Source organism: Salmo salar, chromosome 04 (assembly GCF_965601325.2).
Source record: "Salmo salar chromosome 04, fSalSal1, whole genome shotgun sequence".
NCBI classification, from domain to species: domain Eukaryota; kingdom Metazoa; phylum Chordata; class Actinopteri; order Salmoniformes; family Salmonidae; genus Salmo; species Salmo salar.
The window spans coordinates 9,212,090-9,240,073 of NC_138294.1; positions in this window are offsets into that span (position 1 = coordinate 9,212,090).

Consider the following 27,984-nt stretch of genomic DNA (forward strand, 5'->3'; position numbering starts at 1 on the left):
ACCTCAGGCTGATGCACGTCGCTGGGAGCTCCGGACTGAAGGGCGACTCTGGGAGCTCCGGGACTGAAGGGCGACTCTGGGAGCTCCGGACTGAAGGGCGTCTCTGCAGGCTCCGGACTGTGGGCCGTCTCTGGAGGCTCCGGACTGTCGGGCCGTCTCTGCAGGCTCCGGACTGTGGGCCGTCTCTGCAGGCTCCGGACTGTGGGACGCCTCTGCAGGCTCCGGACTGTGGGCCGTCTCTGCAGGCTCCGGTCTGTGGGCCGTCTCTGCAGGCTCCGGACTGTGGGCCGTCTCTGCAGGCTCCGGACTGTGGGCCGTCTCTGCAGGCTCCGGACTGTGGGCCGTCTCTGCAGGCTCCGGACTGTGGGCCGTCTCTGCAGGCTCCGGACTGTGGGACGCCTCTGCAGGCTCCGGACTGTGGGCCGTCTCTGCAGGCTCCGGTCTGTGGGCCGTCTCTGCAGGCTCCGGGACTGTGGGCCGTCTCTGCAGGCTCCGGACTGTGGGCCGTCTCTGCAGGCTCCGGACTGTGGGCCGTCCTCTGCAGGCTCCGGACTGTGGGCCGTCTCTGGAGGCTCCGGACTGTGGGCCGTCTCTGCAGGCTCCGGACTGAGGGCCGTCTCTGCAGGCTCCGGACTGTGGGCCGTCTCTGCAGGCTCCGGACTGTGGGCCGTCTCTGGAGGCTCCGGACTGTGGGCCGTCTCTGCAGGCTCCGGACTGTGGGCCGTCTCTGCAGGCTCCGGACTGTGGGGCCGTCTCTGCAGGCTCCGGACTGTGGGCCGTCTCTGGAGGCTCCGGGACTGTGGGCCGTCTCTGCAGGCTCCGGACTGAGGGCCGTCTCTGCAGGCTCCGGACTGTGAGCCGTCTCTGGCGGTTCCGGACTGAGGGCCGTCTCTGTTGGTTCCGGACTGTGGGCCGTCTTTGCAGGCTCCGGACTGGGGAACTGTCGCCGGAAGCTCTAGAAGGGGAACTGTCGCCGGAAGCTCTGGACGGGGAACTGTCGCCGGAAGCTCTGGACGGGGAAATGTCGCCGGAAGCTCTGGACGGGGAACTGTCGCCGGAAGCTCTAGACGGGGAACTGTTGCCGGAAGCTCTGGACGGTTTCCCCCCAAAAAGAAACCAAAACAAACACATAAACAAAAACAACGACGAGAAATAGATAAACTAGACACAGACATAGAAATAGACTAACATAGAACATTGCCCAACAAACCCCGAAACACATTAAACAAACACCCCCTGCCACGTCTTGACCAAACTACAATAACAAATAACCTCTTTACTGGTCAGGACGTGACAATAACGATTAGGATCTGGCTAAAAGTACTTGAATCAGTTACAGAACCCATTGCCCTTTATGGTTGTGAGGTCTGTAGTCCGCTCACCAACCAATAATTCACAAAATGGGACAAACACCAAATTGAGACTCTGCATGCAGAATTCTGCAAAAATATCCCCTGTGTATAATGTAAACACCAAATAATGCATACAGAGCAGAATTAGGCCGATACCTGCTAATTATCAAAAACCAGAAAAGAGCCGTTAAATTCTACAACCACCTAAAAGGAAGCGATTCCCAAACCTTCCATAACAAAGCCATCACCTACAGAGAGATGAACCTGGAGAAGAGCCCCCTAAGCAAGCTGGTCCTGGGGCTCTGTTCACAAACACACCCCACAGGGCCCCAGGACAGCAACACAGTTAGACCCATCCAAATCATGAGAAAACAAAAAGATAATTACTTCACACATTAGAAAGAATTTACCAAAAAATCAGAGCGAACTAGAATGCTATTTGGCCCTAAACAGAGAGTACACAGTGGCAGAATACCTGACCACTGGTACTGACCCAAAATTAAGGACATCTTTGACTATGTACAGACTCAGTGAGCATAGCCTTGCTATTGAGAAAGTCAGCCGTAGGCAGACCTGACTCTCAAGACAAGGCAGGCTATGTGCACACTGGCCCATAAAATGAGGTGGAAACTGAGCTGCACTTCCTAACCTCCTGCCCAATGTATGACAATATTAGAGAAAAAATATTTCCCTCAGACTACACAGATCCACAAAGAATTTGAAAATAAATCCAATTTTGATAGACTCCCATATCTACTGGGTGAAATAGATATGGGGCACGTAGCCTATGTTTAGAGAGTTGGGCCGGTAACCAAAAGGTTGCTGGATCGAATCCCCGAGCTGACAAGGTAAAAATATGTCTCTCTGCCCCTGAACAAGGCAGTTAACCCACTGTTCCCTGGTTGGCCGTCATTGTAAAATAAAACATTTTTCTTAACTGACTTGCATAGTTAAATAAAAGTTACATTAAAAAAAATACCACAGTGTGACATCACAGCAGCAAGATGTGTGACCTGTTGCCACAAGAAAAGGTCAACCAGTGAAGAACAAACACCATTATAAATACATACCATGTTTATTTATTTGGTGTGATGTTTACAGTACATTTATTTATTGTTTATTATCTATTTCACTTGCTTTGGAAATGTAAACATAGGTTTACCATGCCAATAAAGCCTTTAAATTGAAATTTAATTTAATTGGGAGAGCAAGCCAGAGAGAGAGCCAGAGATAGAGAGAGACACAGATAGAGAGAGAGAGAGAGAGAGAGAGAGAGAGAGAGAGAGAGACAGAGCGAGCCAGAGAGAGAGAGAGTGAGCCAGAGAGAGAGAGAGAGAGACAGAGGAAGAGAGCCAGAGAAAGAGAGAGAGAGAGACAGAAAGAGAGAGGGAGAGAGAGACAGAGCGAGCCAGAGAGAGAGAAAGAGAGAGAGAGAGAGTGAGCCAGAGAGAGAGAGAGACAGAGAGAGAGGGAGAGAGAGACAGAGCGAGCCAGAGAGATTGAGAGAGAGATCCAGAGAGAGACAGAAAAAGGGACAGACAGAAAGAGAGACAGTGAGAGAGAAACAGAGAGAGAGACAGAAAGAGAGACAGGGAGAGAGAGACGCAGAAGAGTGTCTGGCCTAGTCCTGTCTGATTGGAGTTATACTGCTGGGACAACTTAGTGGAGGGACACAGACACTGACAATACACCAGCTGCTTTCTACCACCTCACATACACCTACTTCCCTCCCTCCCTCCCTCTTTAGTTTTTGCAATCTGAGGTTTCTGCCTGTCTTCTCTCCGTCTGTCTGGTGGTAATGATGCATTAATGATGCAGTAATGATGCGAGCCACAGTGAATCCTCCTCCTCCTCTTCCTCTGCCTGTTTTTGTTGTTGTTGTTCCTGTTTATTTTGGGAGTGTCGTTGTTTTGCTAATTTCTCAGCTTGGGAAAGCACTGCCATTAAGATCTGATCTAGGATCAGGGCTGTATCCCAAACGGCACGCTATTCCCTATACACTCCACTACTTTGGTCCAACGTTGGGCACTACATATGGATTAGGGTGCACTATATAGGGAATAGGGTGCACTATATAGGGAATAGGGTGCACTATATAGCGAATAGGGTGCACTACATAGGGAATAGTGTGCACTACATAGGGAATAGGGTGCCATTAGGGATACAGATAGCTTTCCCTTCAGCAGGCCCTGACTGTCACACTGGTATGAAGGATCAGGTGACAGGTGCAGGAATGCGTAATAGGGTTTTTCATTTCACCCAAATTACTGCCTTTTAAAGGGGGCGGGGACGAAGACCAAACAAACAAGTACATAAAACACAGGATTGAAACCCAAACAAAAGAGCGAGTAGTACCTCTAATAAATACACGGGACGAGACCCGAAAACACACACGCACGATGATACAACACGGGACGAGACCCGTAATCATCTGCACAATCTACAAGGGCACAAAAGCCCAAAACACACAGCACAGGTACTCACACGTCCAACGGACATTGGAACAATAATCGACAGCCCAATGGTGAACCAAAGGTCACATTTATACAATTACAATCAGTGAAATGGGGACCAGGTGTGCGTAATGACACAGTTCCGGAAGGATCCGTGACACTGACTTTAGCCATTAGGGTCATGTGAAAAAGTGTGCCTGAGTTGGTAGAGCATGACGCTTGCAAAGCCAGGGTTGTGGGTTAGATTCCAACGGGGGACCAGTATGAAAATGTATGAACTCATTCCTGATTCCTGTAAATCTCTCTGGATTAGAGCATCTGCTAATCGACTCAAATGTAAATCTGAGTCTTAATCTTCTATCATTTTCCCTCCTAATATTCCCCTGTTTCCCTTCTATTCCTAAACCCCGATCTCTCCTCCTCCATCTTTCTCTCTCTCTCTCTCTCTCCATCTTGATTTCCAGACACCACCAGACCAGGGAGACGTTACCTGTTTTAAGAGAGAGGGAGAGAGGGAGAGAGAGAGAGAGAACAATAGGAGGGAGGAAGAGAGAGAGAGTGGGATGAGGGGGAGAAAGAGAGAGTTTTAATTCAGCATACACCCAGAATATCTGAGTGCTCCAGGAACAGCTTTTAATTGTTACCTTTCAATTTCTCACTGCACACATCCATAAAGACCTACCCACCGACCCACTGTGTGTGTGCCTGCAGAGTGAGGTGCAGTTTGTGTTGGCAGACACAGAGGGTGTAGTTATTCTCTCAACCACTTGGAGGCACTGTGGTACCAGCAGGCACTGCAGCAGAGGGTGATTCAGGGCTTTATCTAATGCAGTGATGCAGACAGAGACAGAGAGAGAGAGAGAGAGAGAGAGAGAGAGAGAGAGAGAGAGAGAGAGAGAGAGAGAGAGAGAGAGAGAGAGAGAGAGAGAGAGAGAGAGAGAGACCGAGAGAGAGAGAGCGAGAGAGAGAGAGGGAGAGAGACCGAGAGATTGAGCGAGAGAGGGAGGGAGAGAGAGAGAGACCGAACGAGATTGAGCGAGAGAGAGAGAGACCGAAAGAGGGAGCGGGAGAAGGAGATGGAGAGAAAGAGCGCTAGAGAGAGAAAGAGAGAGCAGATCCCTAAGAGGCTATAAGGTATGCAACTGCATCCCCAGCAAATCCAACTACATTGGCCACCTTAAAAAACTGCCGTGTGAGCGTGTGTGTGTGTGTGTGTGTGTGTGTGTGTGTGTGTGTGTGTGTGTGTATATCTGCTTCAGCACCAGTTAAAGTTAGGAGCTGCAATGACACCATGGCGATATAATCTAACAGCACTGTATAATGGTTACATTAGAAAATGTCAGATATGGAACTGCCTTCAGCAAATCATGCCAGCTACAATACACTATAGATATATACCCTATAGAACCAGTTACAATACACGATTGATATCCCCTATAAAACCAGTTACAATACACTATAGATATATCCCCTATAGAACCAGTTACAATACACTATAGATATATCCCCTATAGAACCAGTTACAATACACTATAGATATATCCCCTATAGAACCAGCTACAATACACTATAGATATATCCCCTATAGAACCAGTTACAATACACTATAGATATATCCCCTATAGAACCAGCTACAATACACTATAGATATATCCCCTATAGAACTAGCTACATTTCACTATAGATATATCCCCTATAGAACTAGCTACAATACACTATAGATATATCCCCTATAGAACCAGCTACAATACACTATAGATATATCCCTTATAGAACCAGCTACAATACACTATAGATATATCCCCTATAGAACCAGCTACAATACACTATAGATATATCCCCTATAGAACCAGTTACAATACACTATAGATATATCCCCTCTGTAACCCTATTTTCTATATAGACTATATATATAAAACTTTTTTACCTTTTCAGCTCGGTGATTCGATCTAGCAACCTGTATAAAGGGAATAGATCACTGGGTAGGGAATAGATCACTGGATAGGGAATAGAGTGACATTTGGGACACAGCTGTACAATGCCAACAACACCTACTCTGCTTACAGATGAGTAGAAAAATAACAATGATACATTTACTAGGATGAAGTTACCCTTAGGCATTTGCTGAACCCTTCTTTGTCTCCCTCCTTCCCTCCCTCTTGGGCTCGGCAGGGAAGGGGGCAGACAGAATTCGAATGAGGCCAAGACAGGACTAAAAAGTGTGTGTGTGTGTTTCAATCATTAATTATCGTTAAATGAATGCCACTCCACCGTGGCTGGTCACTGTGACAGCACACTGTGTTGTACCCAGCACAATTAGCAATGAATGGAGAGAGATACGATAAGCAGGTAGACAGGTAGGCAATATATGAACATCTTATGACTGGTCATGTGACTAAACACTGTTCTGCAAGACCACAGACAAATGTGGGTCCAGGCCACAGACGCAGTAGGACCAGACTACAGTAGCACCAGACTACAGATACAGTAGGACCAGACTACAGATGCAGTAGGACCAGACTACAGTAGCACCAGACTACAGATACAGTAGGACCAGACTACAGATACAGTAGGACCAGGATACAGTAGGACCAGACAACAGATACAGTAGGATTAGGTTACAGTAGGACCAAACTACAGATACAGTAGGACCAGAATACAGTAGGATCAGACTACAGATACAGTAGGACAAGACTACAGATTAAGTAGGATCAAACTACAGATACAGTAGGACCAGACTACTGATAGAGTAGGATAAGACTACAGATACAGTAGGACCAGGTTACAGTAGGACCAGACTACAGTAGTACCAGACTACAGATACAGTAGGACCAGACTACAGATACAGTAGGACCAGACTACAGATACAGTAGGACCAGACTACAGATACAGTAGGACCAGGTTACAGTAGGACCAGACTACAGTAGTACCAGACTACAGATACAGGAGGACCAGACTACAGATACAGTAGGACCAGGTTACAGTAGGACCAGGTTACAGTAGGACCAGACTACAGATACAGTAGGACCAGACTACAGATACAGTAGGACCAGACTACAGATACAGTAGGACCAGACTACAGATACAGTAGGACCAGGTTACAGTAGGACCAGGTTACAGTAGGACCAGACTACAGATACAGTAGGACCAGACTACAGATACAGTAGGACCAGACTACAGATACAGTAGGACCAGACTACAGATACAGTAGGACCAGGTTACAGTAGGACAAGACTACAGATACAGTAGGACCAGACTACAGATACAGTAGGACCAGGTTACAGTAGGATCAGGCTACGATGGATACGTGTCGGTCAGATAAGACAGGTAGTGGAGGTGTATATTATGAGTGAATGACGTTTTGAATTTAGTCGGTTGGTTTTCATATTCTACACTGTAATATCTAGCCTTTATGAAAATACTATAATTTGTTGTACTTGTAACACTGATCACACAATGTGATAATTATCTCCCAATAACTGAGTACAAACTGCAGTGGTAGTAGACATTAGACTGTTATGTTACTATTTGTGTGGCAATTACGGAATCATAACTATTTCACTATTGCACTGTTATCTAAAAATACAAGTCAATTTGGCATTATGTTTATTTTGTTTACCTCCAACAGTTCTTGTTGCTTGTTGCTATGTAAAGTAGGTTGCTATGCCCATTTCATGGCCTTTCAATGTCCAGCTTTGGCCTATTAAACTGACATGACCTTTAGCTAACATGATAAAGAACATAGAAACATCAGGTGAACATATGGATACAGACATTTATATTCAACCTTGTAGTTGTTGTACAGTAAAATATATCACTTTTCATTTAGTTATATTATACAGGAATAATCTATGTCCATATGGAATGTAAACAAGCTCTGGTCATACCTAATGCACCATATAGCCATTTGGGATTCAGAGAGATTGTGTACTGTATTGACTTGGACCAGGAGTGTTTCCTGACTACATGACCTTACCAGGAAAGACTCTGGGGATTTTCAATATCCAATATTTACACTACACACTTATAACTAAATGTACATCCACATATTTCACTATATAGAACAACTGTACATAGAGTGGGCTTATGGATTTCAATATTCATACTGCTCACTTACTTATGGATGGACATCCACCAACACGCACTATATACAGGTGTTGTACACACATACAGTATGTAGGGTAAGTGATTACATTAGGAACATGTATTTCTGGAGGTGAACATTAATCATTGATGTAGTAATCAGTTCTAATGGACGAGTTGTGTGGCAGCTTCTAAACGATCCAACTCCCTGATTCATCCATTAGTTGCTCGTCAGCACTAAGGTGTTCCGCTTCAATCACATGACTAGTCGCAGTAATTAACGTGACAAACCGCCATTATGTAGGATGTGTGAAGTGTGTGTAGTGTGTGTAGTGTGTGTGTGTGTGTGTGCGTTTGGTCACGGGATGTGCAGAATGCTTCTCCTCCCCTCCTTCCTCATATTTATATCCTTATCCATTCCCCACCCACCCCTCTAATATAATATACTGTAGCCATGCAACGCTCCCCAGTCACCCCCTCTAATATAATATACTGTAGCCATGCAACGCTCCCCACTCACCCCCTCTAATATAATATACTGTAGCCATGCATCGCTCCCCACCCACCCCCTCTAATATAATATACTGTAGCCATGCAACGCTCCCCACTCACCCCCTCTAATATAATATACTGTAGCCGTGCAACGCTCCCCACTCACCCCCTCTAATATAATATACTGTAGCCATGCAACGCTCCCCACCCACCCCCTCTAATATAATATACTGTAGCCATGCAACGCTCCCCACCCACCCCCTCTAATATAATATACTGTAGCCGTGCAACGCTCCCCACTCACCCCCTCTAATATAATATACTGTAGCCATGCAACGCTCCCCACAAACCCTCTCTAATATAATATACTGTAGCCATGCAACGCTCCCCACCCACCCCCTCTAATATAATATACTGTAGCCATGCAACGCTCCCCACCCACCCCCTCTATTATAATATACTGTAGCCATGCAACGCTCCCCAACCACCCCCTCTAATATAATATACTGTAGCCATGCAACGCTCCCCACCCACCCCCTCTATTATAATATACTGTAGCCATGCAACGCTCCCCACCCACCCCCTCTAATATAATATACTGTAGATATGCAACGCTCCCCACCCACCCCCTCTAATATAATATACTGTAGCCATTTAACGCTCCCCACCCACCCCCTCTAATATAATATACTGTAGCCATGCAACACTCCCCATCCACCCCCTCTAATATAATATACTGTAGCCATGTAACGCTCCCCACCCACCCCCTCTAAAATAATATACTGTAGCCATGCAATGCTCCCCACTCACCCCCTCTAATATAATATACTGTAGCCATTTAACGCTCCCCACCCACCCCCTCTAATATAATATACTGTAGACATGCAACACTCCTCATCCACCCCCTCTAATATAATATACAATAGCCATGTAACGCTCCCCACTCACCCCCACTAACATAATATACTGTAGCCATGCAACGCTCCCCACCCACCCCCTCTAAAATAATATACTGTATCCATGCAACGCTCCCCATATACCCCCTCTAATATAATATACTGTAGCCATGCAATGCTCCCCACTCACCCCCTCTAATATAATATACTGTAGCCATGGAACGCTCCCCATCCACCCCCTCTAATATAATATACTGTAGCCATGCACCGATCCCCATCCACCCCCTCCAATATAATATACTGTAGCCATGCAACGCTCCCCACTCACCCCCTCTAACATAATATACTATAGCCATGCAACGCTCCCCATCCACCCCCTCTAATATAATATACTGTTGCCATGCAAAGCTCCCCATCTACCCCCTCTAATATAATATACTGTAGCCATGCAACGCTCCCCACCCACCCCCTCTAATATAACATACTGTAGCCATGCAACGCTCCCCACCTACCCCCTCTAATATAATATACGGTAGCCATGCAACGCTCCCCACCCACCCCCTCTAATATAATATATTGTAGCCATGCAACGCTAATAACCACCCCCTCTAATATAATATACTGTAGCCATGCAACGCTCCCCACCCACCCCCTCTAATATAATATATACGGTAGCCATGCAACGCTCCCCACTCACCCCCTCCAATATAATATACTGTAGCCATGGAACGCTCCCCAATCACCCCCTCTAATATAATATACTGTAGCCATGCAACGCTCCCCACCCACCCCCTCTAATATAATATACTGTAGCCATGCAACGCTCCCCACCCACCCCCTCTAAAATAATATACTGTAGCCATGCAACGCTCCCCACTCACCGCCTCTAACATAATATACTGTATCCATGCAATGCCCCCCATCCACCCCCTCTAATATAATATACTGTAGCCATGCAACGCTCCCCATCCACCCCCTCTAATATAATATACTGTAGCCATGCAATGCTCCCCACTCACCCCCTCTAAGATAATATACTGTAGCCATGGAACGCTCCCCATCCACCCCCTCTAATATAATATACTGTAGCCGTGCAACGCTCCCCACTCACCCCCTCTAATATAATATACTGTAGCCATGCAACGCTCCCCACCCACCCCCTCTAATATAATATACTGTAGCCATGCAACGCTCCCCACCCACCCCCTCTAATATAATATACTGTAGCCGTGCAACGCTCCCCACTCACCCCCTCTAATATAATATACTGTAGCCATGCAACGCTCCCCACAAACCCTCTCTAATATAATATACTGTAGCCATGCAACGCTCCCCACCCACCCCCTCTAATATAATATACTGTAGCCATGCAACGCTCCCCACCCACCCCCTCTAATATAATATACTGTAGCCATGCAACGCTCCCCAACCACCCCCTCTAATATAATATACTGTAGCCATGCAACGCTCCCCACCCACCCCCTCTATTATAATATACTGTAGCCATGCAACGCTCCCCACCCACCCCCTCTAATATAATATACTGTAGATATGCAACGCTCCCCACCCACCCCCTCTAATATAATATACTGTAGCCATTTAACGCTCCCCACCCACCCCCTCTAATATAATATACTGTAGCCATGCAACACTCCCCATCCACCCCCTCTAATATAATATACTGTAGCCATGTAACGCTCCCCACCCACCCCCTCTAAAATAATATACTGTAGCCATGCAATGCTCCCCACTCACCCCCTCTAATATAATATACTGTAGCCATTTAACGCTCCCCACCCACCCCCTCTAATATAATATACTGTAGACATGCAACACTCCTCATCCACCCCCTCTAATATAATATACAATAGCCATGTAACGCTCCCCACTCACCCCCACTAACATAATATACTGTAGCCATGCAACGCTCCCCACCCACCCCCTCTAAAATAATATACTGTATCCATGCAACGCTCCCCATATACCCCCTCTAATATAATATACTGTAGCCATGCAATGCTCCCCACTCACCCCCTCTAATATAATATACTGTAGCCATGGAACGCTCCCCATCCACCCCCTCTAATATAATATACTGTAGCCATGCACCGATCCCCATCCACCCCCTCCAATATAATATACTGTAGCCATGCAACGCTCCCCACTCACCCCCTCTAACATAATATACTATAGCCATGCAACGCTCCCCATCCACCCCCTCTAATATAATATACTGTTGCCATGCAAAGCTCCCCATCTACCCCCTCTAATATAATATACTGTAGCCATGCAACGCTCCCCACCCACCCCCTCTAATATAACATACTGTAGCCATGCAACGCTCCCCACCTACCCCCTCTAATATAATATACGGTAGCCATGCAACGCTCCCCACCCACCCCCTCTAATATAATATATTGTAGCCATGCAACGCTAATAACCACCCCCTCTAATATAATATACTGTAGCCATGCAACGCTCCCCACCCACCCCCTCTAATATAATATATACGGTAGCCATGCAACGCTCCCCACTCACCCCCTCCAATATAATATACTGTAGCCATGGAACGCTCCCCAATCACCCCCTCTAATATAATATACTGTAGCCATGCAACGCTCCCCACCCACCCCCTCTAATATAATATACTGTAGCCATGCAACGCTCCCCACCCACCCCCTCTAAAATAATATACTGTAGCCATGCAACGCTCCCCACTCACCGCCTCTAACATAATATACTGTATCCATGCAATGCCCCCCATCCACCCCCTCTAATATAATATACTGTAGCCATGCAACGCTCCCCATCCACCCCCTCTAATATAATATACTGTAGCCATGCAATGCTCCCCACTCACCCCCTCTAAGATAATATACTGTAGCCATGGAACGCTCCCCATCCACCCCCTCTAATATAATATACTGTAGCCATGCAACGCTCCCCACTCACCCCCTCTATTATTATATACTGTTCCAATGCAACGCTCCCCACCCACCCCCTCTAATAAAATATACTGTAGTCATGCAACACTACCCAACCACCCCCTCAATTAAGATATACTGTGGCCATGTAACGTTACCCACCCCCCCTCTAATATAATACAATGTAGCCATGCAACGCTCCCCAGTCACCCCCTCTAATACAATATACTGTAGCCATGCAACGCTCCCCACTCACCCCCTCTAATATAATATACTGTAGCCATGCAACGCTTCCACCCACCCCCTCTAATATAATATACTGTAGCCATGCAACGCTACCCACACACCCCCTCTAATATGATATACTGTAGCCATGCAATGCTCCCCAGTCACCCCCTCTAATATAATATACTGTAACCTTTCAACGCTCCCCACCCACCCCCTCAAATATAATATACTGTAGCCATGCAACGCTCCCCACCTACCCCCTCTAATATAATATACTGTAGCCGTGCAACGCTCCCCACCCACCCCCTCTAATATAATATACTGTAGCCATGCAACGCTCCCCAACCACCCCATCTAATATAATATACTGTAGCCATGCAACGCTCCCCACCTACCCCCTCTAATATAATATACTGTAGTCATGCAACGCTCCCCATCCACCCCCTCTAATATAATATACTGTAGCCATGCAACGCTCCCCACCCACCCCCTCTAATATAATATACTGTAGCAATGCAATACTCCCAACCCACCCCCTCTAATATAATATACTGTAGCCATGGAACGCTCCCCACTCACCCCCTCTAATATAATATACTGTAGCCATGCAACGCTCCCCACCCACCCCCTCTAATATAATATACTGTAGCCATGCAACGCTCCCCACCCACCACCTCTAAAATAATATACTGTAGCCATGCAACGCTCCCAATTCACCCCCTCTAACATAATATACTGTATCCATGCAACGCTCCCCATCCACCCCCTCTAATATAATATACTGTAGCCATGCAACACTCCCCACCCACCCCCTCTAATATAATATACTGTAGCCATGCAATGCTCCCAACTCACCCCCTCTAATATAATATACTGTAGCCATGGAACGCTCCCCATCCACCCCCTCTAATATAATATACTGTAGCCATGGAACGCTCCCCATCCACCCCCTCTAATATAATATACTGTAGCCATGCACCGCTCCCCATCCACCCCCTCTAATATAATATACTGTAGCCATGCAACGCTCCCCACTCACCCCCTCTAACATAATATACTGTAGCCATGCAACGCTCAACATCACCCCCTCTAATATAATATACTGTAGCCATGCAAAGCTCCCCATCTACCCCCTCTAATATAATATACTGTAGCCATGCAACGCTCCCCACCCAACCCCTCTAATATAACATACTGTAGCCATGCAACGCTCCCCAGTCACCCCCTCTAAATAATATAAAGTAGCCATGCAATGTTCCCCACTCACCCCCTCTAATATAATATACTGTAGCCATGCAACGCTAATAACCACCCCCTCTAATATAATATACTGTAGCCATGCAACGCTCCCCACCCACCCCCTCTAATATAATATACGGTAGCCATGCAACGCTCCCCACCCACCCCCTCTAATATAATATACTGTAGCCATGCAACGCTAATAACCACCCCCTCTAATATAATATACTGTAGCCATGCAACGCTCCCCACCCACCCCCTCTAATATAATATACGGTAGCCATGCAACACTCCCCACTCACCCCCTCCAATATAATATACTGTAGCCATGGAACGCTCCCCAATCACCCCCTCTAATATAATATACTGTAGCCATGCAACGCTCCCCACCCACCCCCTCTAATATAATATACTGTAGCCATGCAACGCTCCCCACCCACCCCCTCTAATATAATATACTGTAGCCGTGCAACGCTCCCCACTCACCCCCTCTAATATAATATACTGTAGCCGTGCAACGCTCCGCACCCACCCCCTCTAATATAATATACGGTTGCCATGCAACGCTCCCCACCCACCCCCTCTAATATAATATACTGTAGCCATGCAACGCTCCCCACCCACCCCCTCTAATATAATATACTGTAGCCATGCAACGCTAATAACCACCCCCTCTAATATAATATACTGTAGCCATGCAACGCTCCCCACCCACCCCCTCTAATATAATATACGGTAGCCATGCAACGCTCCCCACCCACCCCCTCTAATATAATATACTGTAGCCATTCAACGCTCCCCACCTACCCCCTCTAATATAATATACTGTAGCCATGCAATGCTCCCCACTCACCCCCTCTAATATAATATACTGTATCAATGCAACGCTCCCCAGTCACCACTATAATATAATATACTGTAGCCATGCAACCCTCCCCACCCACCCCCTCTGATATAATATACTGTTGCCATGCAACGCTCCCCATCCACCCCCTCTAATATAATATACTGTAGCCATGCAATGCTCCCCACTCACCCTCTCTAATATAATATACTGTAGCAATGCAACGCTCCCCACTCAACCCCTCTAATATAATATACTGTAGCCATTTAACGCTCCCCATCCACCCCCTCTGATATAATATACTGTAGCCATGCAACACTCCCCATCCACACCCTCTAATTTTATATACTGTAGCCATGTAACGCTCCCCACTCACCCCCTCTAATATAATATACTGTAGCCATGCAACGCTCCCCACCCACCCCCTCTAATATAATATACTGTAGCCATGCAAAACTCCCCATCCACCCCCTCTAATTTAATATACTGTAGCCATGTAACGCTCCCCACCCACCCCCTCTAATATAATATACTGTAGCCATGCAACGCTCCCCACCCACCCCCTCTAATATAATATACTGTAGCCATGCAACGCTCCCCATCCACCCCCTCTAATATAATATACTGTAGCCATGCAACGCTCCCCATCCACCCCCTCTAATATAATATACTGTAGCCATGCAACGCTCCCCATCCACCCCCTCTAATATAATATACTGTAGCCATGCAACGCTCCCCACTCACCCCCTCTATTATTATATACTGTTCCAATGCAACGCTCCCCACCCACCCCCTCTAATAAAATATACTGTAGTCATGCAACACTACCCAACCACCCCCTCTATTATGATATACTGTGGCCATGTAACGTTCCCCACTCACCCCCTCTAATATAATACAATGTAGCCATGCAACGCTCCCCAGTCACCCCCTCTAATATAATATACTTTAGCCATGCAACGCTTCCACCCACCCCCTCTAATATAATATACTGTAGCCATGCAACGCTACCCACACACCCCCTCTAATATGATATACTGTAGCCATGCAATGCTCCCCAGTCACCCCCTCTAATATAATATACTGTAACCTTTCAACGCTCCCCACCCACCCCCTCAAATATAATATACTGTAGCCATGCAACGCTCCCCACCTACCCCCTCTAATACAATATACTGTAGCCATGCAACGCTCCCCACTCACCCCCTCTAATATAATATACTTTAGCCATGCAACGCTTCCACCCATCCCCTCTAATATAATATACTGTAGCCATGCAACGCTACCCACACACCCCCTCTAATATGATATACTGTAGCCATGCAATGCTCCCCAGTCACCCCCTCTAATATAATATACTGTAACCTTTCAACGCTCCCCACCCACCCCCTCAAATATAATATACTGTAGCCATGCAACGCTCCCCACCTACCCCCTCTAATATAATATACTGTAGCCGTGCAACGCTCCCCACCCACCCCCTCTAATATAATATACTGTAGCCATGCAACGCTCCCCAACCACCCCATCTAATATAATATACTGTAGCCATGCAACGCTCCCCACCTACCCCCTCTAATATAATATACTGTAGCCATGCAATGCTCCCCACCCACCCCCTCTAATATAATATACTGTAGCCATGCAACGCTCCCCACCCACCCCCTCTAATATAATATACTGTAGCCATGCAACGCTCCCCACCCACCCCCTCTAATATAATATACTGTAGCCATGCAACGCTCCCCACTCACCCCCTCTAATATAATATACTGTAGCCATGCAACGCTCCCCACCCACCCCCTCTAATATAATATACTGTAGCCATGCAACGCTCCCCACTCACCCCCTCTAATATAATATACTGTATCCATGCAAAGCTCCCCATCTACCCCCTCTAATATAATATACTGTAGCCATGCAACGCTCCCCACTCACCCCCTCTAATATAATATACTGTAGCCATGCAACGCTCCCCACCCACCCCCTCTAATATAATATACTGTAGCCATGCAACGCTCCCCACCCACCCCCTCTAATATAATATACTGTAGCCATGCAACGCTCCCCACCCACCCCCTCTAATATAATATACTGTAGCCATGCAACGCTCCCCACCCACCCCCTCTAATATAATATACTGAAGCCATGCATCGCTCCCCACCCACCCCCTCTAATATAATATACTGTAGCCATGCAACGCTCCCCACTCACCCCTCTAATATAATATACTGTAGCCATGCAACGCTCCCCACCCACCCCCTCTAATATAATATACTGTAGCCATGCAACGCTCCCCACCCACCCCCTCTAATATTATATACTGTAGCCATGCAACGCTAATAACCACCCCCTCTAATATAATATACTGTAGCCATGCAACGCTCCCCACCCACCCCCTCTAATATAATATACGGTAGCCATGCAACGCTCCCCACTCACCCCCTCTAATATAATATACTGTAGCCATGCAACGCTCCCCAATCACCCCCTCTAATATAATATACTGTAGCCATGCAACGCTCCCCACCCACCCCCTCTAATATAATATACTGTAGCCATGCAACGCTCCCCACCCACCCCCTCTAATATAATATACTGTAGCCATGCAACGCTCCCCACTCACCCCCTCTAATATAATATACTGTAGCCATGCAACGCTCCCCACCCACCCCCTCTAATATAATATACTGTAGCCATGCAACGCTCCCCACTCACCCCTCTAATATAATATACTGTAGACATGCAACGCTCTCCACCCACCCCCTCTAATATAATATATTGTAGCCATGCAACGCTCCCCACCCACCCCCTCTAATATAATATACTGTAGCCATGCAACGCTCCCCACCCACCCCCTCTAATATAACATACTGTAGCCATGCAACGCTCCCCAGTCACCCCCTCTAAATAATATAAAGTAGCCATGCAATGTTCCCCACTCACCCCCTCTAATATAATATACTGTAGCCATGCAACGCTCATAACCACCCCCTCTAATATAATATACTGTAGCCATGCAACGCTCCCCACCCACCCCCTCTAATATAATATACGGTAGCCATGCAACGCTCCCCACCCACCCCCTCTAATATTATATACTGTAGCCATGCAACGCTAATAACCACCCCCTCTAATATAATATACTGTAGCCATGCAACGCTCCCCACCCACCCCCTCTAATATAATATACGGTAGCCATGCAACGCTCCCCACTCACCCCCTCCAATATAATATACTGTAGCCATGGAACGCTCCCCAATCACCCCCTCTAATATAATATACTGTAGCCATGCAACGCTCCCCACCCACCCCCTCTAATATAATATACTGTAGCCATGCAACGCTCCCCACCCACCCCCTCTAATATAATATACTGTAGCCGTGCAACGCTCCCCACTCACCCCCTCTAATATAATATACTGTAGCCATGCAACGCTCCCCACCCACCCCCTCTAATATAATATACGGTTGCCATGCAACGCTCCCCACCCACCCCCTCTAATATAATATACTGTAGCCATGCAACGCTCCCCACCCACCCCCTCTAATATAATATACTGTAGCCATGCAACGCTAATAACCACCCCCTCTAATATAATATACTGTAGCCATGCAACGCTCCCCACCCACCCCCTCTAATATAATATACTGTAGCCATGCAACGCTCCCCACTCACCCCCTCTAATATAATATACTGTATCAATGCAACGCTCCCCAGTCACCACTATAATATAATATACTGTAGCCATGCAACCCTCCCCACCCACCCCCTCTGATATAATATACTGTTGCCATGCAACGCTCCCCATCCACCCCCTCTAATATAATATACTGTAGCCATGCAATGCTCCCCACTCACCCTCTCTAATATAATATACTGTAGCAATGCAACGCTCCCCACTCAACCCCTCTAATATAATATACTGTAGCCATTCAACGCTCCCCATCCACCCCCTCTGATATAATATACTGTAGCCATGCAACACTCCCCATCCACACCCTCTAATTTTATATACTGTAGCCATGTAACGCTCCCCACTCACCCCCTCTAATATAATATACTGTAGCCATGCAACGCTCCCCACCCACCCCCTCTAATATAATATACTGTAGCCATGCAAAACTCCCCATCCACCCCCTCTAATTTAATATACTGTAGCCATGTAACGCTCCCCACCCACCCCCTCTAATATAATATACTGTAGCCATGCAACGCTCCCCACCCACCACCTCTAAAATAATATACTGTAGCCATGCAACGCTCCCCACCCACCCCCTCTAATATAATATACTGTAGCCATGCAACGCTCCCCATCCACCCCCTCTAATATAATATACTGTAGCCATGCAACGCTCCCCATCCACCCCCTCTAATATAATATACTGTAGCCATGCAACGCTCCCCACTCACCCCCTCTATTATTATATACTGTTCCAATGCAACGCTCCCCACCCACCCCCTCTAATAAAATATACTGTAGTCATGCAACACTACCCAACCACCCCCTCTATTATGATATACTGTGGCCATGTAACGTTCCCCACTCACCCCCTCTAATATAATACAATGTAGCCATGCAACGCTCCCCAGTCACCCGCTCTAATACAATATACTGTAGCCATGCAACGCTCCCCACTCACCACCTCTAATATAATATACTGTAGCCATGCAACGCTTCCACCCACCCCCTCTAATATAATATACTGTAGCCATGCAACGCTACCCACACACCCCCTCTAATATGATATACTGTAGCCATGCAATGCTCCCCAGTCACCCCCTCTAATATAATATACTGTAACCTTTCAACGCTCCCCACCCACCCCCTCAAATATAATATACTGTAGCCATGCAACGCTCCCCACCTACCCCCTCTAATATAATATACTGTAGCCGTGCAACGCTCCCCACCCACCCCCTCTAATATAATATACTGTAGCCATGCAACGCTCCCCACCCACCCCCTCTAATATAATATACTGTAGCCATGCAACGCTCCCCACCCACCCCCTCTAATATAATATACTGTAGCCATGCAACGCTCCCCACCCACCCCCTCTAATATAATATACTGTAGCCATGCAACGCTCCCCACCCACCCCCTCTAATATAATATACTGTAGCCATGCAACGCTCCCCACCCACCCCCTCTAATATAATATACTGTAGCCATGCAACGCTCCCCACCCACCCCCTCTAATATAATATACTGTAGCCATGCAACGCTCCCCACCCACCCCCTCTAATATAATATACTGTAGCCATGCAACGCTCCCCACCCACCCCCTCTAATATAATATACTGTAGCCATGCAACGCTCCCCACCCACCCCCTCTAATATAATATACTGTAGCCATGCAACGCTCCCCACTCACCCCTCTAATATAATATACTGTAGCCATGCAACGCTCCCCACCACCCCCTCTAATATAATATACTGTAGCCATGCAACGCTCCCCACCCACCCCCTCTAATATAATATACTGTAGCCATGCAACGCTCCCCACTCACCCCCTCTAATATAATATACTGTAGCCATGCAACGCTCCCCACCCACCCCCTCTAATATAATATACTGTAGCCATGCAACGCTCCCCACCCACCCCCTCTAATATAATATACTGTAGCCATGCAACGCTCCCCACCCACCCCCTCTAATATAATATACTGTAGCCATGCAACGCTCCCCACTCACCCCCTCTAATATAATATACTGTAGCCATGCAACGCTCCCCATCCACCCCCTCTAATATAATATACTGTAGCCATGCAACGCTCCCCACCCACCCCCTCTAATATAATATACTGTAGCCATGCAACGCTCCCCACTCACCCCCTCTAATATAATATACTGTAGCCATGCAACGCTCCCCACTCACCCCCTCTAATATAATATACTGTAGCCATGCAACGCTCCCCACCCACCCCCTCTAATATAATATACTGTAGCCATGCAACGCTCCCCATCCACCCCCTCTAATATAATATACTGTAGCCATGCAACGCTCCCCACTCACCCCCTCTAATATAATATACTGTAGCCATGCAACGCTCCCCACCCACCCCCTCTAATATAATATACTGTAGCCATGCAACGCTCCCCACCCACCCCCTCTAATATAATATACTGTAGCCATGCAACGCTCCCCACCCACCCCCTCTAATATAATATACTGTAGCCATGCAACGCTCCCCACCCACCCCCTCTAATATAATATACTGTAGCCATGCAACGCTCCCCACCCACCCCCTCTAATATAATATACTGTAGCCATGCAACGCTCCCCACTCACCCCCTCTAATATAATATACTGTAGCCATGCAACGCTCCCCACCCACCCCCTCTAATATAATATACTGTAGCCATGCAACGCTCCCCACCCACCCCCTCTAATATAATATACTGTAGCCATGCAACGCTCCCCACCCACCCCCTCTAATATAATATACTGTAGCCATGCAACGCTCCCCACCCACCCCCTCTAATATAATATACTGAAGCCATGCATCGCTCCCCACCCACACGCTCTAATATAATATACTGTAGCCATGCAACGCTCCCCACTCACCCCTCTAATATAATATACTGTAGCCATGCAACGCTCCCCACCCACCCCCTCTAATATAATATACTGTAGCCATGCAACGCTCCCCACCCACCCCCTCTAATATAATATACTGTAGCCATGCAACGCTCCCCACTCACCCCCTCTAATATAATATACTGTAGCCATGCAACGCTCCCCACCCACCCCCTCTAATATAATATACTGTAGCCATGCAACGCTCCCCACCCAACCCCTCTAATATAATATACTGTAGCCATGCAACGCTCCCCACCCACCCCCTCTAATATAATATACTGTAGCCATGCAACGCTCCCCACCCACCCCCTCTAATATAATATACTGTAGCCATGCAACGCTCCCCACCCACCCCCTCTAATATAATATACTGTAGCCATGCAACGCTCCCCATCCACCCCCTCTAATATAATATACTGTAGCCATGCAACGCTCCCCATCCACCCCCTCTAATATAATATACTGTAGCCATGCAACGCTCCCCACCCACCCCCTCTAATATAATATACTGTAGCCATGCAACGCTCCCCACCCACCCCCTCTAATATAATATACTGTAGCCATGCAACGCTCCCCACCCACCCCCTCTAATATAATATACTGTAGCCATGCAACGCTCCCCACCCACCCCCTCTAATATAATATACTGTAGCCATGCAACGCTCCCCACCCACCCCCTCTAATATAATATACTGTAGCCATGCAACGCTCCCCACCCACCCCCTCTAATATAATATACTGTAGCCATGCAACGCTCCCCACTCACCCCCTCTAATATAATATACTGTAGCCATGCAACGCTCCCCACCCACCCCCTCTAATATAATATACTGTAGCCATGCAACGCTCCCCACCCAACCCCTCTAATATAATATACTGTAGCCATGCAACGCTCCCCACCCACCCCCTCTAATATTATATACTGTAGCCATGCAACGCTCCCCACCCACCCCCTCTAATATAATATACTGAAGCCATGCATCGCTCCCCACCCACACGCTCTAATATAATATACTGTAGCCATGCAACGCTCCCCACTCACCCCTCTAATATAATATACTGTAGCCATGCAACGCTCTCCACCACCCCCTCTAATATAATATACTTTAGCCGTGCAACGCTCCCCACCCACCCCCTCTAATATAATATACTGTAGCCGTGCAACGCTCCCCACCCACCCCCTCTAATATAATATACTGTAGCCATGCAACGCTCCCCACTCACCCCTCTAATATAATATACTGTAGCCATGCAACGCTCTCCACCCACCCCCTCTAATATAATATACTGTAGCCGTGCAACGCTCCCCACCCACCCCCTCTAATATAATATACTGTAGCCGTGCAACGCTCCCCACCCACCCCCTCTAATATAATATACTGTAGCCATGCAACGCTCCCCACTCACCCCCTCTAATATAATATACTGTATCCATGCAACGCTCCCCATCCACCCCCTCTAATATAATATACTGTAGCCATGCAACGCTCCCCATCCACCCCCTCTAATATAATTTCCTGTAGCCATGCAATGCTCCCCACTCACCCCCTCTAATATAATATTCTGTAGCCATGCAACGCTCCCCACTCACCCCCTCTAACATAATATACTGTAGCCATGCAACGCTCCCCATCCACCCCCTCTAATATAATATACTGTAGCCATGCAAAGCTCCCCATCTACCCCCTGTAATATAATATACTGTAGCCATGCAACGCTCCCCACTCACCCCCTCTAATATAATATACTGTAGCCATGCAACGCTCCCCACCCACCCCCTCTAATATAATATACTGTAGCCATGCAACGCTCCCCACCCAACCCCTCTAATATAATATACTGTAGCCATGCAACGCTCCACACCCACCCCCTCTAATATTATCTTCTGAAGCCATGCATCGCTCCCTACCCACCCCCTCTAATATAATATACTGTAGCCTTGCAACGCTCCCCACTCACCCCTCTAATATAATATACTGTAGCCATGCAACGCTCTCCACCCACCCCCTCTAATATATTATATTGTAGCCATGCAACGCTCCCCACCCACCCCCTCTAATATAATATACTGTAGCCATGCAACGCTCCCCAACCACCCCATCTAATATAATATACTGTAGCCATGCAACGCTCCCCATCCACCCCCTCTAATATAATATACTGTAGCCATGCAACGCTCCCCATCCACCCCCTCTAATATAATATACTGTAGCCATGCAATGCTCCCCACCCACCCCCTCTAATATAATATACTGTAGCCATGCAACGCTCCCCACCCACCCCCTCTAATATAATATACTGTAGCCATGCAACGCTGCCCACCCAACCCCTCTAATATAATATACTGTAGCCATGCAACGCTCCACACCCACCCCCTCTAATATTATATACTGAAGCCATGCATCGCTCCCTACCCACCCCCTCTAATATAATATACTGTAGCCATGCAACGCTCCCCACTCACCCCTCTAATATAATATACTGTAGCCATGCAACGCTCTCCACCCACCCCCTCTAATATAATATACTGTATCCACGCAACGCTCCCCAACCACCCCCTCTAATATAATATACTGTAGCCATGCAACGCTCCCCATCCACCCCCTGTAATATAATTTCCTGTAGCCATGCAATGCTCCCCACTCACCCCCTCTAATATAATATTCTGTAGCCATGCAACGCTCCCCACTCACCCCCTCTAACATAATATACTGTAGCCATGCAACGCTCCCCATCCACCCCCTCTAATATAATATACTGTAGCCATGCAAAGCTCCCCATCTACCCCCTGTAATATAATATACTGTAGCCATGCAACGCTCCCCACTCACCCCCTCTAATATAATATACTGTAGCCATGCAACGCTCCCCACCCACCCCCTCTAATATAATATACTGTAGCCATGCAACGCTCCCCACTCACCCCCTCTAATATAATATACTGTAGCCATGCAACGCTCCCCATCCACCCCCTCTAATATAATATACTGTAGCCATGCAAAGCTCCCCATCTACCCCCTGTAATATAATATACTGTAGCCATGCAACGCTCCCCACTCACCCCCTCTAATATAATATACTGTAGCCATGCAACGCTCCCCACCCACCCCCTCTAATATAATATACTGTAGCCATGCAACGCTCCCCACCCAACCCCTCTAATATAATATACTGTAGCCATGCAACGCTCCCCACCCACCCCCTCTAATATTATATACTGTAGCCATGCAACGCTCCCCACCCACCCCCTCTAATATAATATACTGTAGCCATGCAACGCTCCCCACTCACCCCTCTAATATAATATACTGTAGCCATGCAACGCTCTCCACCCACCCCCTCTAATATAATATACTGTAGCCGTGCAACGCTCCCCACCCACCCCCTCTAATATAATATACTGTAGCCGTGCAACGCTCCCCACCCACCCCCTCTAATATAATATACTGTAGCCATGCAACGCTCCCCATCTACCCCCTGTAATATAATATACTGTAGCCATGCAACGCTCCCCACTCACCCCCTCTAACATAATATACTGTAGCCATGCAACGCTCCCCATCCACCCCCTCTAATATAATATACTGTAGCCATGCAAAGCTCCCCATCTACCCCCTGTAATATAATATACTGTAGCCATGCAACGCTCCCCACTCACCCCCTCTAATATAATATACTGTAGCCATGCAACGCTCCCCACCCACCCCCTCTAATATAATATACTGTAGCCATGCAACGCTCCCCACTCACCCCCTCTAACATAATATACTGTAGCCATGCAACGCTCCCCATCCACCCCCTCTAATATAATATACTGTAGCCATGCAAAGCTCCCCATCTACCCCCTGTAATATAATATACTGTAGCCATGCAACGCTCCCCACTCACCCCCTCTAATATAATATACTGTAGCCATGCAACGCTCCCCACCCACCCCCTCTAATATAATATACTGTAGCCATGCAACGCTGCCCACCCAACCCCTCTAATATAATATACTGTAGCCATGCAACGCTCCCCACCCACCCCCTCTAATATTATATACTGTAGCCATGCAACGCTCCCCACCCACCCCCTCTAATATAATATACTGTAGCCATGCAACGCTCCCCACTCACCCCTCTAATATAATATACTGTAGCCATGCAACGCTCTCCACCCACCCCCTCTAATATAATATACTGTAGCCGTGCAACGCTCACCACCCACCCCCTCTAATATAATATACTGTAGCCGTGCAACGCTCCCCACCCACCCCCTCTAATATAATATACTGTAGCCATGCAACGCTCCCCATCTACCCCCTCTAATATAATATACTGTAGCCATGCAACGCTCCCCACTCACCCCCTCTAACATAATATACTGTAGCCATGCAACGCTCCCCACCCACCCCCTCTAATATAATATACTGTAGCCATGCAAAGCTCCCCATCTACCCCCTGTAATATAATATACTGTAGCCATGCAACGCTCCCCACTCACCCCCTCTAATATAATATACTGTAGCCATGCAACGCTCCCCACCCACCCCCTCTAATATAATATACTGTAGCCATGCAACGCTCCCCACTCACCCCCTCTAACATAATATACTGTAGCCATGCAACGCTCCCCATCCACCCCCTCTAATATAATATACTGTAGCCATGCAAAGCTCCCCATCTACCCCCTGTAATATAATATACTGTAGCCATGCAACGCTCCCCACTCACCCCCTCTAATATAATATACTGTAGCCATGCAACGCTCCCCACCCACCCCCTCTAATATAATATACTGTAGCCATGCAACGCTGCCCACCCAACCCCTCTAATATAATATACTGTAGCCATGCAACGCTCCCCACCCACCCCCTCTAATATTATATACTGTAGCCATGCAACGCTCCCCACCCACCCCCTCTAATATAATATACTGTAGCCATGCAACGCTCCCCACTCACCCCTCTAATATAATATACTGTAGCCATGCAACGCTCTCCACCCACCCCCTCTAATATAATATACTGTAGCCGTGCAACGCTCCCCACCCACCCCCTCTAATATAATATACTGTAGCCGTGCAACGCTCCCCACCCACCCCCTCTAATATAATATACTGTAGCCATGCAACGCTCCCCACTCACCCCCTCTAATATAATATACTGTATCCATGCAACGCTCCCCATCCACCCCCTCTAATATAATATACTGTAGCCATGCAACGCTCCCCATCCACCCCCTCTAATATAATTTCCTGTAGCCATGCAATGCTCCCCACTCACCCCCTCTAATACAATATTCTGTAGCCATGCAACGCTCCCCACTCACCCCCTCTAACATAATATACTGTAGCCATGCAACGCTCCCCATCCACCCCCTCTAATATAATATACTGTAGCCATGCAAAGCTCCCCATCTACCCCCTGTAATATAATATACTGTAGCCATGCAACGCTCCCCACTCACCCCCTCTAATATAATATACTGTAGCCATGCAACGCTCCCCACCCACCCCCTCTAATATAATATACTGTAGCCATGCAACGCTGCCCACCCAACCCCTCTAATATAATATACTGTAGCCATGCAACGCTCCACACCCACCCCCTCTAATATTATATACTGAAGCCATGCATCGCTCCCTACCCACACCCTCTAATATAATATACTGTAGCCATGCAACGCTCCCCACTCACCCCTCTAATATAATATACTGTAGCCATGCAACGCTCTCCACCCACCCCCTCTAATATAATATATTGTAGCCATGCAACGCTCCCCACCCACCCCCTCTAATATAATATACTGTAGCCATGCAACGCTCCCCAACCACCCCATCTAATATAATATACTGTAGCCATGCAACGCTCCCCATCCACCCCCTCTAATATAATATACTGTAGCCATGCAACGCTCCCCATCCACCCCCTCTAATATAATATACTGTAGCAATGCAATGCTCCCCACCCACCCCCTCTAATATAATATACTGTAGCCATGCAACGCTCCCCACCCACCCCCTCTAATATAATATACTGTAGCCATGCAACGCTCCCCACCCACCCCCTCTAATATAATATACTGTAGCCATGCAACGCTCCCCACCCACCCCCTCTAATATAATATACTGTAGCCATGCAACGCTCCCCACCCACCCCCTCTAATATAATATACTGTAGCCATGCAACGCTCCCCACCCACCCCCTCTAATATAATATACTGTAGCCATGCAACGCTCCCCACCCACCCCCTCTAATATAATATACTGTAGCCATGCAACGCTCCCCACTCACCCCCTCTAATATAATATACTGTTGCCATGCAACGCTCCCCACCCACCCCCTCTAATATAATATACTGGAGCCATGCAACGCTCCCCACCCACCCCTTCTATTATGATATACTGTAGCCATGCAACGCTCCCCACCCACCCCCTCTAATATAATATACTGTAGCCATGCAACGCTCCCCACCCACCCCCTCTAATATAATATACTGTAGCCATGCAACGCTCCCCACCCACCCCCTCTAATATAATATACTGTAGCCATGCAACGCTCCCCACACACCCCCTCTAATATAATATACTGTAGCCATGCAACGCTCCCCACCCACCCCCTCTAATATGATATACTGTAGCCATGCAACGCTCCCCACTCACCCCCTCTAATATAATATACTGTAGCCATGCAACGCTCCCCACCCACCCCCTCTAATATAATATACTGTAGCCATGCAACGCTCCCCACCCACCCCCTCTAATATAATATACTGTAGCTATGCAACGCTCCCCAGTCACCCCCTCTAATATAATATACTGTAGCCATACAACACTCCCCACCCACCCCCTCTAATATAATATTCTGTAGCCATTCAACGCTCCCCACCCACCCCCTCTAAT